The sequence below is a fragment of the Lynx canadensis genome, chromosome B3, assembly GCF_007474595.2.
Source record: "Lynx canadensis isolate LIC74 chromosome B3, mLynCan4.pri.v2, whole genome shotgun sequence".
NCBI classification, from domain to species: Eukaryota; Metazoa; Chordata; class Mammalia; order Carnivora; family Felidae; genus Lynx; species Lynx canadensis.
Genome location: NC_044308.2, coordinates 23,659,730 through 23,676,919, shown reverse-complemented (window position 1 = coordinate 23,676,919; position 17,190 = coordinate 23,659,730). Strand labels below are relative to the sequence as shown.

The following is a 17,190-nucleotide window of genomic DNA, read 5'->3' as shown; positions in this document are numbered from 1 at the left end:
AGGGTGGCCATGGGGGCCCCTGGCTCAGGGCCTTCTCCCAAAGATGGGCCAAATTCCCATCCATGCTCCAGGTGGGATCTCGGTCGCTGCATGGGATTTGCACAGAGAGAGGCAGCTCAGCAGTGACAAAACGCCTTCCCATCAGACGTCACCTTGTGGCAATGGGAGGGATCTCAGAATTCGCAGGGCTGGGACTGAATTCATGACACAATCCTGCAATCCTGGCCTGGTTGGAAGGAAGACTGCAGCTGGTCCACAAGGCCCTCAGCCTCTGTGGCTCAGCTGGAAACAAGGGAACTCAAGCCCCCCAGGAATGCTCAGGCATGGAGGCTGCCACAGCAGGACCAGGCCACATGCACAGGTCTTCCTGCAGTGTTATTGGGACAGACATTTGCGGGTCGGTGGCAGGCAGAATCCTGGGCCTTGGCTGGCAGGGACCGGCCCTGTGTTTTGGCAGGAATGGGCAGGCATAGGGCCCTGGAAGGGCCCATGAATGCTACCACACAGACGCAATGCCAAGATCCCTTGGGTGAACAGGGCCCTGATGGGCATCCCACCAGTATCCAACACTGTCTCCATCAGCACAGCACCATGGTTCTGGTGGGGACACCTAATCCCTTACCATCTTTGAGATTACGGTGAGGGAATGGTGAGGGGCCAGCACGGTTCCCCAGTGCTTTCAAACTCACTAGGTCTCAGGGTTACAAGTCAAGAACCCAGGCCTGCCCTGGCTCGTGGCACCAACCAAAGGGCCATTGTCAGACAAAACCCCATACAGCTGTGGGACGACCCCGGGGGCCCATAAGGACACACGAGAACCAGACGGTGCCAATGGTGAAGAACCTGGCGGCAGGAGCCTGTATACAACTCGGGGTCTGGGCCATGTTGCCAGCATTTTCTGGATACCGTCTACCCATTGTGCCAAAGCTGTCTAGTCTCCATCCAGGTAACCCCCGCCAGGCCCCTGCCTCCAAATTCCATTTGTGAAATTTGGGAGCACCGCTTCCATGCAGGTGGTCACACTGTTCGTCTGCAATGCCCACTGCAGCATGTTGTGTGCCTACTAAGGCATCAGTGATTCTGACATCAACTGGAGTGCCCTCCCACACTGGGAAACGTGTCCCATGGTCCGTCAAGTAAGAGGATCCCGTGGGGGACCATGGCATCCCTTACAAGTGTCGCGGGTGACCTGTTTTTTCCAGACAACCAAGTGTACAGGTCAGACTTTCAGGGACACACCTGCCCTCTGGGGCGAGGACGAAGCCCCAGTCCCACAAGATGGCTGGAGTTTCCCTGAAGGCTGCCTCACCTGTAGGCCAAAGGTCAGTGGATCTCTGGGGTCTGACACAGGCATCCACTCTCCTCCCTTGGTCAGCTCAATAGCAAGACCATGGTTACCAAGATGACATCCCACTGAAAGACACCAGGACACCAAGGGAGTTTAGGTTCCCAGGGATGAGTCCTGGGAAGTACTAGTAATGGGCACGCAGCTCCCCAGGGTGGGAGCATGTCTTATGCGTGCAGAGGCCCAGAAACCGGGGAGAGCCCCACTGGGGAGGCTTGAGGGATCTGTCGCCTCAAGCCCCAGGTGCCAGTGCTCTGCAAGGCCGGAAGGGGTCCCCAGGATTCCGCCTCAGTGCCATGCCTTCCACTGGTCCTCAGCATAATCCTATTGAGCATAATTTTTAGGTCATCATCTGTCTTCGAGACCATATGAGTTCTCATCATTGACCCAACCAAGGCAGTCCCCACCCACCTCTGCCTTCTACATGCCAGCTAAACATGCTTACCAGAGAAGTTTTTTGATGTGTGGCATGGCCATGGGGGCCCCTGGCTTGAGGCTTGTTCCCGACGGTGGGCCAAATGTCCCTCCATGCACCAGGTGGGATCTTGGTGGGGGCGCGGTATCTGCGTGGAGAGAGGCAGCTCAGCAATGACAAAACTCCTTCCCCTTCTGACCTCACCTTGTGGCAATGGGAGGGATCTCAGAATCCCTGGGGCTGGGAGTGCATTCATGACACAATCCTGCATTCCTGGCCTGGTGGGAAGGAAGGCAGCAGCATATCCACAAGGCCCTTAGCCTCTGAGGCTCTACTGGAAACAAGGGAATTCAAGCACCATAGGCATCTGAGCATGGAGGCTGCCACAGCAGGCACCAGGCCACAAGCACATGTCTTCCTGCAGCGTGATTGGGACAGACCTTGGCAGGTTGGTGGCAGGCAGAATCCAGGCCTTGGGTAGCAGGGACCAGCCCTGAGTTTTGCCAGGAATGGGCGTGCATGGGGCCTCAGAAGGGCCCACAAACGCTACCACGCAGACGCAATAGCAAGATCCCTTGGGGGAACAAGGCCCTGACGGGTATCCCACCAGCATCGAACACTGTCTCCATCACCACTGCACCATGGTTCCGGTGGGGACACCTCATCCTTTCCCGTCTTTGAGATTATGGTGAGGGAATGGTGAGGGGCAAGCACAGTTCCCCAGGGCCTTCAAACTCACTGGGTCCTGGTGTCACAAGTCAAGAACCCCACGTGCCCTGGCTTGTGGCACCGTTCAAAGGGCCATTGTCAGACAAAGCCCCATACAGCTGCAGGACAACCCCTGGGGCCCATAAGGACACGTGACTACCAGGCAGTGACAATGGTGAAGAACCTGGACGCAGGAGCCCACATGCCACTCGGAGTCGGGACTACCCTGCCAGCATTTTTCAGATACCGTCTACCCGTTATGCCAAAGCTGTCTAGTGTCCATCCAGGTAACCCCGGGTCCAGTTCCTGTCTCCAAAGGCCATTGTATGAGAGTTGGGTGCATCGCTTTCAGGCAGGAGATCACATTGGCCATCTGCAATGCCCACCGCAGCACGTCGCATGCCTACTAAGGCATCAGTGATTCTGACATCAATCGGAGTTCCCACCCACACTAGGAAAGGGGCCCATGGGCAGTCAAGTATGAGGATCTCGCGGGGGTTCATGGCATCTCTTGCAGGTGTCGCGGGTGACCTTTTTTTCCAGATACCCTAGTGCACAGGGGAGATGTTCAAGGACACGCCTGCCCTCTGGGGTGAGGAGGAAGCCCCAGTCCCACAAGATGGCTGGCGTTGTCCTGAGGGCTACTTCGACAATCTGCCCAAGGACACTATATCTCTGGGTACTCACACAGGCATCCACTCTCCTACCATGGAGGACCCAATGGCGAGACCCTGGTCACCAAGACGACGTCCCACTGAAAGACACCGGGACACCAAGGGAGCTTAGTTGGGTTCCCAGGGATGAGTCCCGGGAAGCACTAGTAATGGGCACACAACGCCCCAGGGCGGGAGCACGTCTTAGACACAAGGAGGCCCAGAGACTGGGAAGAGTCCCAATGGGGAGCCTCGAGGGATCAGTGGTCTCGAGCCCCAGGTGTCAGTGTTACGCCAGGGCCACAGGGGTCCCTAGGATACCGCCTCTGTTTGGCGCCCCCCACTGGGCCTCAGTGTAATCCTATTGAGCATAATTTTTAGGTCATCATCTGTCTTCGAGACCATATGAGTTCTCATCATTGACCCAACCAAGGCAGTCCCCACACGCCTCTGTGTTCTACCTGCCCGCTCAACATGCTTACCAGAGAGGGGTTGTGATGCGCAGGGTGGCCTTGAGGGCCCGTGGCTTGGGGCCTGTTCCCGAAGATGGGCCAAACTGCCCTCCGTGTGCCAGGTGGGATCTCAGTCAGGGTGCGTGATCTGCGCAGAGTGAGGCAGGTAAGCAATGACAAACACCTTCCCCATCAGACCTCACCTGTGGCAGTGGGAGGGATCTCAGAATGTGTGGGACTGGGACTGCATTCATGACACAATCCTGCAATCCTGGCCTGGTGGGAAGGAAGGCTGCAGCATGTCCACAAGACTCTCTGCCTCTGTGGCTCCACTGGAAACAAGGAAATTCAAGACCCACTTGCGTCTGAGCATGGAGGCTGCCACATCATGCACCAGGCCACATACACAGGTCTTCCCACAGCATGATTGGGACAGACCTTGGCAGGTCGGTGGCAGGCAGAATCCCAGGCCTTGGCTGGCAGGGAGGCGGCCCTGCATTTTGCCAGGAATGGGCGGGCATGGGGCCCCAGAAGGGCCCACGAATGCTACCATGCAGACACAACGCCAAGATCCCTTGGGGGAACATGGCCCTGACGGGCACCCAACCATCATCCAACACTGTCTCCATCACCGCTGCTCCATGGCTCCTGTGGGGATACCTCATCCCTTCCCGTGTTTGAGATTATGGTGAGGGAAGGGTGAGAGGCCAGCACGGTTCCCCAGCGCCCTCAAACACACTGAGACTCAGGGTCACAAGTCAAGAACCCCAGCATGCCCAGCCTCATGGCACCGACTAAAGGGCCATTGTCAGACAAAGCCCCATACAGCTGTGGGATGACTTGGGCCCATAAGGACATGCAACCACCAGAAGGTGCCAACGGTGAAGAACACGGAGGCAGGAGCCCGCATGACACTCAGGGTCTGGGCCACACTACCTGAATTTTTTGGGCATCGTCTACCCATTATGCCAAAACTGTCTAGTGTCCATCCAGGTAACTCCGGGCCCAGCCCCTGCCTCCAAAGCCCATTGCATGAAATTTGGACGCACCACTTCCAAGCAGGAGGTCACATTGGCTGTCTGCAATGCCCACGGCAGCACGTCGCTTGCCTACTAAGGCATCAGTCATTCTTACATCAACTGGAATGCCCTCCTACACTGGGAAACATGGCCCATGGGCCGACAAGTAAGAGGATACTGCGGGTGACCGTGGCACCCTTGCAGGTGTTGTGGGTGACCTGTTTTTTTGCAGACACCCCAGTGCACAATGGAGATGTTCAGGGATACTCCAGCCCTCTGGGGTGAGGATGAAGCCCCAGTCCCACAAGATGGCTGGCATTTCCCTGTGGGCTTCCTCACCAATTGGCTCAAGGGTACTGGATCTTTGGGTACTCATAGACATCTACTCTCCTCCCATGGTGGGCTCAATGGCATGACCCTGGTCACCAAGACGACATCCCACTGAAAGACATCAGGACACCAAGGGAGCTGAGTTGGGTTCCCAGGGATGAGTCCCGGGAAGCACTACTAATGGGCACAAATGCCCCAGGGCAGGAGCACGTCTTAGGTGCATGGAGACCTAGAGACCGGGGAGAGACCCACTAGGGACACTCAAGGGATTGGTCGCATTGAGCCCCAGATGCCAGCGCTATGCCAAGGCCACAGGGGTCACCAGGATCCCGGCTCAGTGTGGTGCCCTCCACTGGGCCTCAGTGTAATCCTATTGAGCATAATTTTTAGGTCATCATCTGTCTTCGAGACCATATGAGTTCTCATCATTGACCCAACCAAGGCAGTCCCCACACGCCTCTGTGTTCTACCTGCCCGCTCAACATGCTTACCAGAGAGGGATTGTGATGTGCAGGGTGGCCATTAGGGCCCCTGGCTTGGGGCCAATTCCTGAAGATAGACCAAACTCCCCTCCATGCGCCAGGTGGGATATCGAACGGGGCGCAGGATCTGCACAGAGAGAGGCAGCTCAGCAATGACAAACACCTTTCCCATCAGACGTCACCTTGTGGCAATGGGAGGGATCTCAGAATGCGCAGGGCTGGAACTGCATTCATGATGCAATCCTGCAATCCTGGCCTGGCGGGAAGGAAGGCTGCAGTGTGTCCACAAGGCCCTTAGCCTCTGTGGCTCCACAGGAAACAAGGAAATTCAAGCCCCACAGGCGTCTTGGCATGGAGGCTGCCACAGCAGGCACCAGGCCATATGCACAGGTCCTCCCGCAGCATGATTGGGACAGATCTTGGTGGGTCAGTGGCAGGCAGAATCCCGGCCTTGGCTGGCAGGGACCGGCCCTGAATTTTGCCAGGAATAGGTGGGCATGGGGCCCCGGAAGGGCCCACGAGTGCTACCACACAGACATAACACCAAGATCCCTTGTGGGATCAGGGCCCTGACATGCATCCCACCAGGATCCAACACGGTGTCCATAGCACTGCTCCATGGCTCCTGTGGGGACACCTCATCCCTTCCCGTCTTTGAGAGTATGGTGAGAGAAGGGTGAGGGTCTAGCATGGTTCCCAGCACCTTCAAACTCACTGGGACTTGGGGTCACAAGTCAAGAACCACATTGTGCCCTGGCTTGTGTACCCGCCAAAGGGCCTTTGTCAGACAAAACCCCATCAAGCTGTGGGACGACCCAAGGGTCCCATAAGGACACGTGACCACCAGACGGTGCCAATTGTGAAGAACCTGGGGACAGGAGCCCGCATGCCTTCAGAGTCTGGGCCACCCTGCCAACATTTTTCAGGTACCATCTACCTGCCATGCCAAAGCTGTCTAGTGTCCAGCCAGGTAACCCGGGCCAGGCCACCGTCTCCAAAGGCCATTGCGTGAAATTTGGGCACACCGCTTCCACACAGGTGTTCACCTTGGCCGTCTGCAATGCCCACTGCAGCATGTCGCGTGCCTACTAAGGCATCAGTGATTCTGACATCAACCGGAGTGCCCTCCCAAACTGGGAAACGTGGCCCATGGGCTGACAAGGAAGAGGATCTCACAGGGGATTGTGGCTTCCCTTGCAGGTGTTGCAGGTGACCTGTGTTTTTCAGACAGCCTAGTGCACAGGAGAGACCTTCAGGGATACAGCAGCCCTCTGGGGCGAAGACGAAGCCTAAGTCCAAAAGATGGCTGGTGTTGCCCTGAGGGCTCCCTCACCAATAGGCCCAAGGGCCCTAATCTTCGGGTACTCACAGGCATCCATTCTCCTCCCATGGTGGGCTCAATGGTGAGATACTGGTCACTAATGCAACGTCCCACTGAACGACACCAGGACACCATGGCATCTTAGTTGGGTTCCCAGAAATAAGTCCCAGGAAGCACTAGTAATGGGCACACAACGCCCTAGGGCAGGAGCACGTCTTAGGCACACAGAGGCACAGAGGCCAGGGAGAATCTCACTGGGGAATCTCGAGGGATCGGTGGCCTCGATCCCCAGGTGCCAGCGCTATGCCAGGTCACAGGGGTCACCAGGATCCCACCTCAGTGCAGTGCCCTTCACTGGACCTCAGTGTAATCCTATTGAGCATAATTTTTAGGTCTTCATCTGTCTTTGGGATCATATGAGTTCTCATCATTGACCCAACCAAGGCAGTCCCCACCCGCCTCTGCCTTCTACCCTCTAGCTCAACATCCTTACCAGAGAGGTGTTGTGATGTGTGGCATGGCCATGAGGGCCCCTGGCTTGGGGTTGATCCCAAAGATGGGCCAAACTTCCCTCCGTGTGCCAGGTGGGATCTCAGTGGGGGCGCGGGATCTTTGCAGAGAGAGGCAGCTGAGGAATGACAAAACGCCTTCCCCATCAGACCTCACCTTGTGGCAATGGAAGGGATCTCAGAATGCACGAGGCTGGGACTGCATTCATGATGCCAGAAAAATCCTGGCCTGGCGGGAAGGAAGTCTGCACTGCTTCCACAAGGCCCTCAGCCTCTGTGGCTCCGCTGGAAACAAGGGAATTCAAGCCCCGCAGGTCTCTGAGCATGGAGGCTGCCACAGCAGGCACCAGGCCACATGCACAGGTCTTCCTGCAGCGTGATATGACAGACCTTGGCGGGTCATTGGCAGACAAAATCCCAGGCCTTGGCTAGCAGGGACCGGTACTGCGTTTTTCCAGGAATGGGCAGGTTGGGGCCACGTAAGGGCCCATGAACGCTACCATGCAGATGCAAGGCCCAGATCCCTTAGGGGAACAGGTCCCTGATGGGCATCCCACCAGCATCCAGCAGTGTCTCCATCAGCGCTGCTCCATGGCTCCCATGGGGACACCTCATCCCTTCCTGTCTTTGATGTTATGGTGAGGGAAGGGTGAGGGGCAAGCACGGTTCCCCAGTGCCTTCAAACTCACTGGGACTCGGGGTCACAAGTCAAGAACCCCAGTGTGTCCAGCCTCATGGCACCGACCAAAGGGCCATTGTCAGACAAAGCCCCATACAGCTGCGGGACGACCCCTGGGGCCCATAGGACATGCGACCACCAGATGGGGCTAACGGTGAAGAACCCAGAGGCAGGAGCCTGCATGCCACTTGGGTCTGGGCCACGCTACCAGCATTTTTCATGTACCGTCTACCCGTTATGCCAAAGCTGTCAAATGTCCATCCAGGTAACCCCGGGCACAGCCCCTGCCTCTGAAGCACATTGCGTGAAATTTGCGCTCACTGCTTCCATGCAGGTGGTCACATTGGCCATCTGCAATGCCCACCGCAGCATGTTGCTTGCCTACTAAGGCATCAGTGATTCTGACATCAATCGGAGTGCCCTCCCACACTGGGAAATGTGGCCCATGGGCTGTCAAGTAAGATCCCTTGGGGGACTGTGTCATTCCTTGCAGGTGTCACGGGTGTCCTGTTTTTCCAGACAGCCTAGTGCACAGGTCAGACGTTCAGGGACACGCCAGCTCTCTGGGACGAGGTTGAAGTCCCAGTCCTAGAACATGCCTCGCCAATCGCCCAAGGGCATTTGGTCTCGGGTATCACAGGCATCCATTCTCCTCCCATGGTGGGCTCAATGGTGAGATACTGGTCACTAATGCAACGTCCCACTGAACGACACCAGGACACCATGGCATCTTAGTTGGGTTCCCAGAAATAAGTCCCAGGAAGCACTAGTAATGGGCACACAACGCCCTAGGGCAGGAGCACGTCTTAGGTGCGTAGAGCCCCAGAGACCAGGGAGAGCCCCCCTGGAGAGCCTCGAGGGATCGGTGGCCTTGAGCCCCAGGAGCCAGCGCTTTGCCAGGGCCACAGCAGTCCCCAGCATCCCGCCTCAGTGTGGTGCCCTCCACTGGGCCTCAGTGTAATCCTATTGAGCATAATTTTTAGATCATCATCTGTCTTCGAGACCATATGAGTTCTCATCATTGACCCAATCAAGGCAGTCCCCACCCACCTGTGCCTTCTACCCGCCAGGTCAACATGCTTACCAGAGAGCATTTGTGATGTGTAGGGTGGCCATGGGGGTGCCCTTTGGTTCGGGGCAACTTCCTGAGTATGGGCCAAACTCCCCTCCTTGCACCAGGTGGGATCTTCGTTGGGGCTTGGGATCTGTGCAGAGAGAGGCAGCTCAGCAGTGACCAACACCTTCCCCATCAGACCTCACTTTGTGGCAATGGGAGGGATCTCAGAATCCGTGGGGCTGGGAGTGCATTCATGACGCAATCCTGCAATCCTGGCCTGGCAGGAAGGAAGGCTGCAGTGTGTCCACAAGGTTCTCAGCCTCTGTGGCTCCACAGAAAACAAGGGAATTCAAGATCCACAGAAGTCTGAGCATGGAGGCTGCCACAGCAGGCACCAGGACATATGCACAGGTCTTCCTGCAGTGTGATTGGGACAGACCTTGGCGGGTCTGTGGCAGGCACAATCCCGGGATTTTGCTGGCAGGGACCTGCCCTGTGTTTTGCCAGGAATAGGCAGGCATAGGCCCCAGAAGGGCCCACAAACACTACCACGCAGACGCAATGCCAAGATCCCTTGGGGGAACAGGGCCCTGATGGGCATCCCACCAGCATCTAACACTGTCTCCATCACCACTGCTCCATGTCTCCTGTGGGGGCACCTCATCCCTACTCGTCTTTGAGATTATGGTGAGGGAAGGGTGAGGAGCCAGCACAGTTCCCTAGTGCCTTCACACTCACTGGGACTCGGGGTCACAAGTCAAGAAGCACAGCGTGTCCTGGCATGTGGCACCAACCAAAGGGCCAATGCCAGACAAAACCCCATCGAGCTGCGGAATGACCCATGGGCCCCACAAAGACACGTGACCACCAGACGGTGTCAATTGTGAAGATACTGGGGGCAGGAGCCGGCATGCCACTTGGGGTCCGGGCCATGCTGCCAGGTTTTTTCAGATACCATCTACCCATTATACCAAAGCTGTCTAGTGTCCATTTTGGTAATCCCAGGTCTGGTCCCTGCCTCCAAAGCCCATTGCGTGAAATTTAGGTGCACCGCTTCCAGGCAGGAGGTCACATTGGCCGTCAGCAATGCCCACTGCAGCACGTCACGTGCCTGCTAAGGCATCAGTGATTGTGACGTCAACCAGAGTTGATGGGAAACGTGGCCCATGGTCCTTCAAGTAATAGGATCTCCCAGGGTTCGTGGCATCCCTTGCAGGTTTCGAGGGTGTCCTGTGTTTTCCAGACAGCCTAGTGCAGAGGGGAGATGTTCAGGGACATGCCAACCCTCTGGGGAGAGGACGAAGCCCCAGTCCCACAAGATGGTGACCCTGGTCACCAAGATGACATTCCACTGAAAAACATCAGGACACCGAGGGAGCTTAGTTGGGTTCCCAGGGATGAATACCGGGAAGGACTAGTAATGGGCACACAACACTCCCGGGTGGGAGCACATCCTACGTGTGCAGAGGCTCAGAGACTGGGGAGACCCCACTGGGGAGCCTCGAGTGATCGGTCGCCTCGAGCCCCAGGTACCAGCACTACACGAGAGCCACAGGGGTCCACAGGATTCTGCCTCAGTGAGGTGCCCTCCAATGGGCCTCAGGTAATCCTATTGAGCATAATCTTTAGGTCATCATCTGTCTTCCAGACCATATGAGTTCTCATCATTGACCCAACAGAAGCAGTCCCCTCCCGCCGCTGTCTTCTACCCGTGAGCTCAACATGCTTACCAGAGAGTGTTTGTGATGCTCTGGGTGGCCATTAGGGCCCCTGGCTAGGGGCCTGTTCCTGAAGATAGGCCAAACTCCTCTCAGTGTGCCAGGTGGGATCTCAGTTGGGGCCCGGGATGTGCACAGAGAGAGGCAGCTCAGCAATGACAAACGCCTTCCCCATCAGACCTCCCTGTGGCAATGGGAGGGATCTCAGAATGGGCGGGGCTGGGACTGCATTCATGACTCAAACCTGCAATCCTGGTCTGGCGAGAAGGAAGGCTGCAGCGTGTCCACAAGGCCTTCAATATCTGTGGCTCCACTGGAAACAAGGGAATTCAAGCCCCACAGGCATCTGAAATCGAGGCTGCCACAGCAGGCACCAGGTTACACGCACAGGTCTTCCCACAGCGTGATTGGGACAGACCCTTGGTGGGTCGGTTGCAGGCAGAAACCCAGGCCTTGGCTGGCAGGGCCCGGCCATGTGTTCCCCATGAATGTGTGGGCATGGGGCCCCAGAAGGGCCCATGAATGCTACCACACAGACGCAATACCAAGATCCCTTTGGGGAACAGGGCCCTGACGGGCAGCCCACCAGCATCCAACACTGTCTCCATCACCACTGCTCCATGGCTCCTGTGGGGACACCTCATCCCTTCCCATCTTTGAGAGCATGGTGTGGGTAGGGTGAGGGGCCTGCACGGTTCCCCAGTGCCTTCAAACTCAGTAGGACTCAGGGTCAGAAGTCAAGAACCACAGCGTGCCTTTGATTGTGGCATCACCCAAAGGGCCATTGTCAGACAAAACCCCATCTAGCTACGGGACCACCCACGGGCCCCATATGGACATGCCACCACCAGAGGGTGTCAATGGTGAAGAACCTGGGTGCAGGAGCCTGCATGCCACTTGGGTCTGGGCCACGCTGCCAGCATTTTTCAGATACTGTCTACCAGTTATGCCAAAGCTCTAGTGTCTATCCAGGTACCCCCGAGTCCGGCCCCTGCCTCAAAGCCCATTGTGTGAAATTTGGGCACACCACTTCCACGCAGGAGGCCACATTGGCCATCTGCAATGCCCACTCTAGCAGGTCGAGTGTCTACTAAGGCATCAGTGATTCTGACATCAACTGGAGCGCTCTCCCACACTGGGAAAAGTGTCCCGTGGGCCGTCAAGTAAGGGATCCTGCGGAGGACTGTGGCATCCCTTACATGTGTTGTGGGTGACCTGTTTTTTCCAGACAGCCAAGTTCACAGGTCAGACATTCAGGGACATGCCAGCCCTCTGGGGCAAGGATGAAGCCCCAGTCCCAGAAGATGGCTGGCATTGCACTGAGGGCTCCCTCGTCAATCGGCTCAAGGGCACTGGATCTCCAGGTACTCACACAGGCATCCACTCTCCTCCCATGGTGGTCTCAATGGCGAGACCCTGGTCACCAAGACGACGTCCCACTGAAAGACACCAGGACACCGAGGGAGCTTAGTTGGTTTCCAGGGATGAGTCCCAGGAAGCACTAGTAATGGGCACACAACGCCCCAGGGCAGGAGCAGATCTTAGGTGCGCAGAGGCCCAGAGACACGGGAGAGCCCCACTGGGGAGCCTTGAGGGATCGGTGGGCTCGAGCCCGAGTTGCCAGAGCTTCGCCAGGACCACAGGAGTTCCCAGGATCCCACCTCAGTTTGGTGCCCTCCACTGGGCCTCAGTGTAATCCTATTGAGCATAATTTTTAGGTCATCATCTGTCTTCGAGACCATATGAGTTCTCATCATTGACCCAAACAAGGCAGTCCCCTCCCTCCTATGCCTTCTACCCGCCAACTCAACATGCTTACCAGAGAGGGTTTGTGATGCACAGGGTGTCCATGATGGCCCCTGGCTCAGGGTGTGTTCCTGAAGATGGGCCAAACTCTCCTCCATGCGACAGGTGGGATCTTGGTGGGGGTGTGGGATCTGCGCAGAGAGAGGCAGCTCAGCAATGACAAACACCGTTCCCATCAGACCTCACCTTGTGGCAATGGGAGGGATCTCAGAATCTGCGGGGCTGGGAGTGCATTCATGATGAAATCCTGCAATCCTGGCTTGGCGGGAAGGAAGGCTGAAGCATGTCCACAAGGCTCTCAGGCTCTGTGGCACCACTGGAAACAAAGGAATTCAAGCCCCACAAGAGTCTGAGCATGGAGACTGCCACATTAGGCACCAGGCCACATGCACAGGTCTTCCCGCAGCGTGATTGGGACAGACCTTGGCAGGTCGGTGGCAGGCAGAATCCTGGGCCTTGGCTGGCAGGGACCGGCCCTAAATTTTGCCAGGAATGGGTGGGCATGGGGCCCTGGAATGTCCCATGAACCTTACCACGCAGATGCAACGCCAAGATCCCTTGGAGGAACAGGGCCCTGACGGGCATCCCATCAGCATCCAACACTTTCTCCATCAGCACTGTTCCATGGCTCCTGTGGGGACACCTCATCCCTTCCCATCTTTGAGATTACGGTGAGGGAAGGGTGATGGCCCAACACGGTTCCCCAGTGCCTCCAAACTCAGTAGGATTTGGGGTCACAAGTCAAGAACCACAGCATGCCTTGGCTCGTTGCACCGATCAAAGGGCCATAGTCAGACAAAACACCATCGAGCTGCAGGACCACCCACAGGCTCCATAAGGACAGGCGAACACCTGAGGGTGCCAATCATGAAGAACCCAGGGGCAGCAGCCCGTATGCCACTTGGGTCTGGGCCACGCTGCCAGCATTTTTCAAATATCATCTACCCGTTATGTCAAAGCTGTCTATTGTCCATCCATGCAACCCTGAGCCCGGCCCTTGCTTCCAAAGCCCATTGTGTGAAATTTGGGCACACTGCACCCAGGCAGGAGGTCACATTGACCGTCTGCAATGCCCACTGCAGCACGTCATGTGCCTACTTAGGTATCAGTGATTCTGATATCAACCAGAGCACCCTCCCACACTGGGAAAAGTGGCCCATGGGCCATCAAGTAATAGGATCTTGGGGGGGATCGTGGCATCCCTTGCAGGTGTTGCGGGTGATCTGTTTTTTTCCAGACACCCTAGTGCACAGGGGAGATGTTCAGAGACATTCCAGCACTCCGGGTGAGGACGAAGCCCCAGTCCCAGAAGATGGCTGGCGTTGCCCTGAGGGCTCCCTCGCCAATTGGCCCAAGGTCACTGGATCTCCGGGTGCTCACACAGGCATCCACTCTCCTCCCATGGTGGGCTCAATGGCGAGACCCTGGTCACAAAGACGACGTCCCACTGAAAGACACCAGGACACTGAGGGATCTTAGTTGGGTTCCCAGGAATGAGTCCCGGGAAGCCCTAGTAATGGGCACACAACTCCCCAGGGCAGTAGCACGTCTTAGGCATGTGGAGGCCCAGAGACCAGGGAGAACCCCACTGGGGAGCCTCGAGGGATCAGTCGCCTCTAGCCCAGGTGCCAGCACTACGCCATGGCCACAGGGGTCCCCAGCATCCCGCCTCAGTTCGGTGCCCTCCAGTGGGCCTCAGCATAATCATGTTGAGCATAATTTTTAGGTCATCATCTGTCTTTGAGACCATATGAGTTCTCATCATTGACCCAAGCAAGGCAGTCCCCACTCGCCTCTGCCTTCTACCTGCCAGGTCAATCTGCTTAACAGAGAGGGTTTGTGATGCACAGGGTGGCCATGGAGGCCCCTGGCTCAGGGCCTGTTCCCGAAGATGGGCCAAACTCCCCTCCAGGTGCCAGGTGGGATCTCGGTTGGGGCGCAGGATCTGCGCAGAGAGAGGCAGCTCAGGATTGACACACACCCTCCCCATCAGACCTCACCTTGTGGCAATGGGAGGGATCTCAGAATGTGGGGGGCTGGGACTGCATTCATGTTGGAATCCTGCAATGCTGGCCTGGCAGGAAGGAAGGCTGCAGTGTGTCCACTAGGCCCTCACCCTCTGTGGTTCCACTGGAAACAAGGGAATTTCAGCCCCAAATGATTCTGAGCATGGAGGCTCCCCCAGCAGGCACCAGGCCTACACACCAGGCCTACACAGGCACCAGGACATGCACAGGTCCTCTTGCAGTGTGATTGGGACATACCTTAACTGGTCGGTAGCAGGCACCATCCCAGGCCTTGGCTGGCAGGGACTGGCCCTGCGTTTTGCCATGAATGGGTGGGCATGGGGTCCAGGAAGGGCCCACGAATGCTACCATGCACATGCAACACCAAGACCCCTTGGGGCATCAGGGCGCTGATGGGCATCCCTCCAGCACCCAACACTGTCTCCATCAGCACTGCTCCATGGTTCCTGTGGGGACCCCTCATCACTTCCCATCTTTGAAATTATGGTGAGGGAAGGGTGAGGGTCCAGCACAGTTCCCCAGCCCCTTCTAAGTCACTGGGACTCGGGATCACAAGTGAAGAACACCAGGTTGCCTGGTTCGTGGCACTGACCAAAGGGCTATTGTCAGGAAAAGCCCCATCCAGCTGCGGGACGACCCGCGGGCCCCATAATGACTCATGACCACCAGACGATGCCAGTGGTGAACAATCCAGAGGCAGGAGCCCACATGCCACTTGAGGTCTGGGCCACACTGCCAGAATTTTTCAGACACTGTCTCCCCATTATACCAAAGCTGTCTTGTGTCCAGCCAGGGAGCTCCGGGCCTGGCCGCTTCCTCCATAGCCAATTGAGTGAAATTTGGTCACACCGCTTCCACATAGGAAGTCACAGTGGCCGTCTGCAATGCCCAGCTCGGCACCTCGCATGCCTACTAAGGCATCAGTGATTCTGACATCAACCAGTCTGCCCTCCCACACTGGGAAAACAGGCCCATGGGCCATCAATCAAGAGGATCCTGTGGGGGACCATGGCTTCCCTTGCTGGTGTCATGGGTGACCTGTATTTTCCAGACAGTCTACTGGAAAAGGCAGATGTTCAGGGAGACGTCAGCCCTCTGGGGCAATGATGAGTCAGGATGGCTGGAGTTGCCCTGAGGGCATCCTCACCAACAGGCCCAAGGGCACTGGGTCTCCAGGTACTCACACAGGCATCCACTCTCCTCCCATGGTGGGCACAGTGGCAAGTCCCTGGTCACCAAGACGACGTCCCACTGAACGACACCCAAAACCTAGGGATCTTAGTTGGGTTCCCAGGGATGAATTCTGGGAAGCACTAGTAATGGACACACAATGTCCCAGGGCAGGAGCATGTCTTCAGTGCACGGAGGGTCAGAGACTGGGGAGAGCGCCACTGGGGAGACTTGAGGGATTGGTCGAGTTGAGCCCCATGTGCCAGCAGTATGCCAGGGCCACAGGGGTCCCCAGGATCCCACCTCAGTTAGGTGGCCTCCATTGCGCCACAGCATAATCCTATTGAACATAATTTTTAGGTCATCATCTGTCTTCGAGACCATATGAGTTCTCATCATTTACTCAACCAAGGCAGTCCCCTACCGCCTCTGCCTTCTACCCATCAGCTCAACATGCTTACCAGGGAGGGTTTGTGATTCACAGTGTGGCCTGAGGGCTCCTGACTCAGGGTCTGTTCCAGAAGATGGGCCAAACTCCCCTCCTGGTGCCAGGTGGGATCTTGGTTGGGGCGGGGGATCTGCACAGAAACAGGCAGTTCAGCAATGACACATGCCTTCCCCATCAGACCTCACCTGTGGCAATGGGAAGGATCTCAGAATGGGTGGGGCTGAGACTGCATTCATGACATAATCCTGCAATCCTGGCCTGGCAGGAAGGAAGGCAGCAGCATGTCCACAAGGCCCTTAGCCTCTGTGGATCCATTGGAAACAAGGGAATTCGGGCCCAACAGGAATATGAGCATGGAGGCCTCCACAGCAGGCACCAGGCCACATGCACAGGTCCTGCCACAGTGTGATTGGGACAGACCTTGGTGGGTCGATGGCAGACAGCATCCCAGTCATTGACTGGCAGGGAATGGCCCTGTGTTTTGCCAGGAATGGGTGGGCATGGGGCGCTGGAAGGTCACACGAACTCTACCACGTAGACGGAATGCCAAGATCTCTTTGGGGATCAGACCCTGGTGGACATCCCATCAGTATCCAACTCTGTCTCCATCAGCGCTGCTCCATGGCTCCCATGGGGACACCTCATCCTTTCCTGTCATTGAGATTACGGTGAGGGAAGGGTGAGGGGCCAGCACAGTTCTTCAGTGCCTTCAAACTCACTGGGACTCGGGGTCAAAATCAAGAACCACAGCGTGCTCTGACTGGTGGCACCGACCAAAGGGCCATTGTCAGGCAAAGCCCCATCCAGCTGCGGGACGACCCCTGAGGCCCATAAGGACACGAGACCACCAGACCGTGCCAATGGTGAAGAACCCAGGGGCAGGAGACTGGATGGCACTCAGGTCTGGGCCACACTGCCAGCATTTTTCAGATACCATCTACCCGTTATGCCAAAGCTGTCTAGTGCCCTTCCAGGTAACCCTGGGTCCAGCCCTTGCCTCCAAAGCCCATTGCATGAAATTTGGACACACTGCTTCCATGAAGGCGGTCAC

At 56.8% G+C, this 17,190-nt stretch overlaps 9 non-coding genes across 9 annotated transcripts; all 9 read right to left on the bottom strand.

Moving 5' to 3' along the window:
• Window positions 1-1,653: 1,653 nt before the first annotated feature.
• LOC115517406 lies at window positions 1,654-1,734 on the bottom strand. Its single transcript, XR_003969856.1, has one exon. It is a non-coding gene; the product is annotated as a small nucleolar RNA SNORD115 (small nucleolar RNA).
• Window positions 1,735-3,466: 1,732 nt separating this feature from the next.
• Window positions 3,467-3,547, bottom strand: LOC115517397. The gene has a single exon (XR_003969847.1). It is a non-coding gene; the product is annotated as a small nucleolar RNA SNORD115 (small nucleolar RNA).
• A 1,729-nt stretch (window positions 3,548-5,276) lies between these two features.
• LOC115517395 lies at window positions 5,277-5,357 on the bottom strand. The gene has a single exon (XR_003969846.1). It is a non-coding gene; the product is annotated as a small nucleolar RNA SNORD115 (small nucleolar RNA).
• Window positions 5,358-7,081: 1,724 nt separating this feature from the next.
• On the bottom strand, window positions 7,082-7,162 carry LOC115517408. The gene has a single exon (XR_003969858.1). It is a non-coding gene; the product is annotated as a small nucleolar RNA SNORD115 (small nucleolar RNA).
• Window positions 7,163-8,860: 1,698 nt separating this feature from the next.
• LOC115517399 lies at window positions 8,861-8,941 on the bottom strand. The gene has a single exon (XR_003969849.1). It is a non-coding gene; the product is annotated as a small nucleolar RNA SNORD115 (small nucleolar RNA).
• A 1,623-nt stretch (window positions 8,942-10,564) lies between these two features.
• Window positions 10,565-10,644, bottom strand: LOC115517414. Its single transcript, XR_003969864.1, has one exon. It is a non-coding gene; the product is annotated as a small nucleolar RNA SNORD115 (small nucleolar RNA).
• A 1,726-nt stretch (window positions 10,645-12,370) lies between these two features.
• Window positions 12,371-12,451, bottom strand: LOC115517394. The gene has a single exon (XR_003969845.1). It is a non-coding gene; the product is annotated as a small nucleolar RNA SNORD115 (small nucleolar RNA).
• A 1,733-nt stretch (window positions 12,452-14,184) lies between these two features.
• On the bottom strand, window positions 14,185-14,265 carry LOC115517405. The gene has a single exon (XR_003969855.1). It is a non-coding gene; the product is annotated as a small nucleolar RNA SNORD115 (small nucleolar RNA).
• Window positions 14,266-16,015: 1,750 nt separating this feature from the next.
• Window positions 16,016-16,096, bottom strand: LOC115517419. Its single transcript, XR_003969869.1, has one exon. It is a non-coding gene; the product is annotated as a small nucleolar RNA SNORD115 (small nucleolar RNA).
• Between the last annotated feature and the right edge of the window lie 1,094 nt (window positions 16,097-17,190).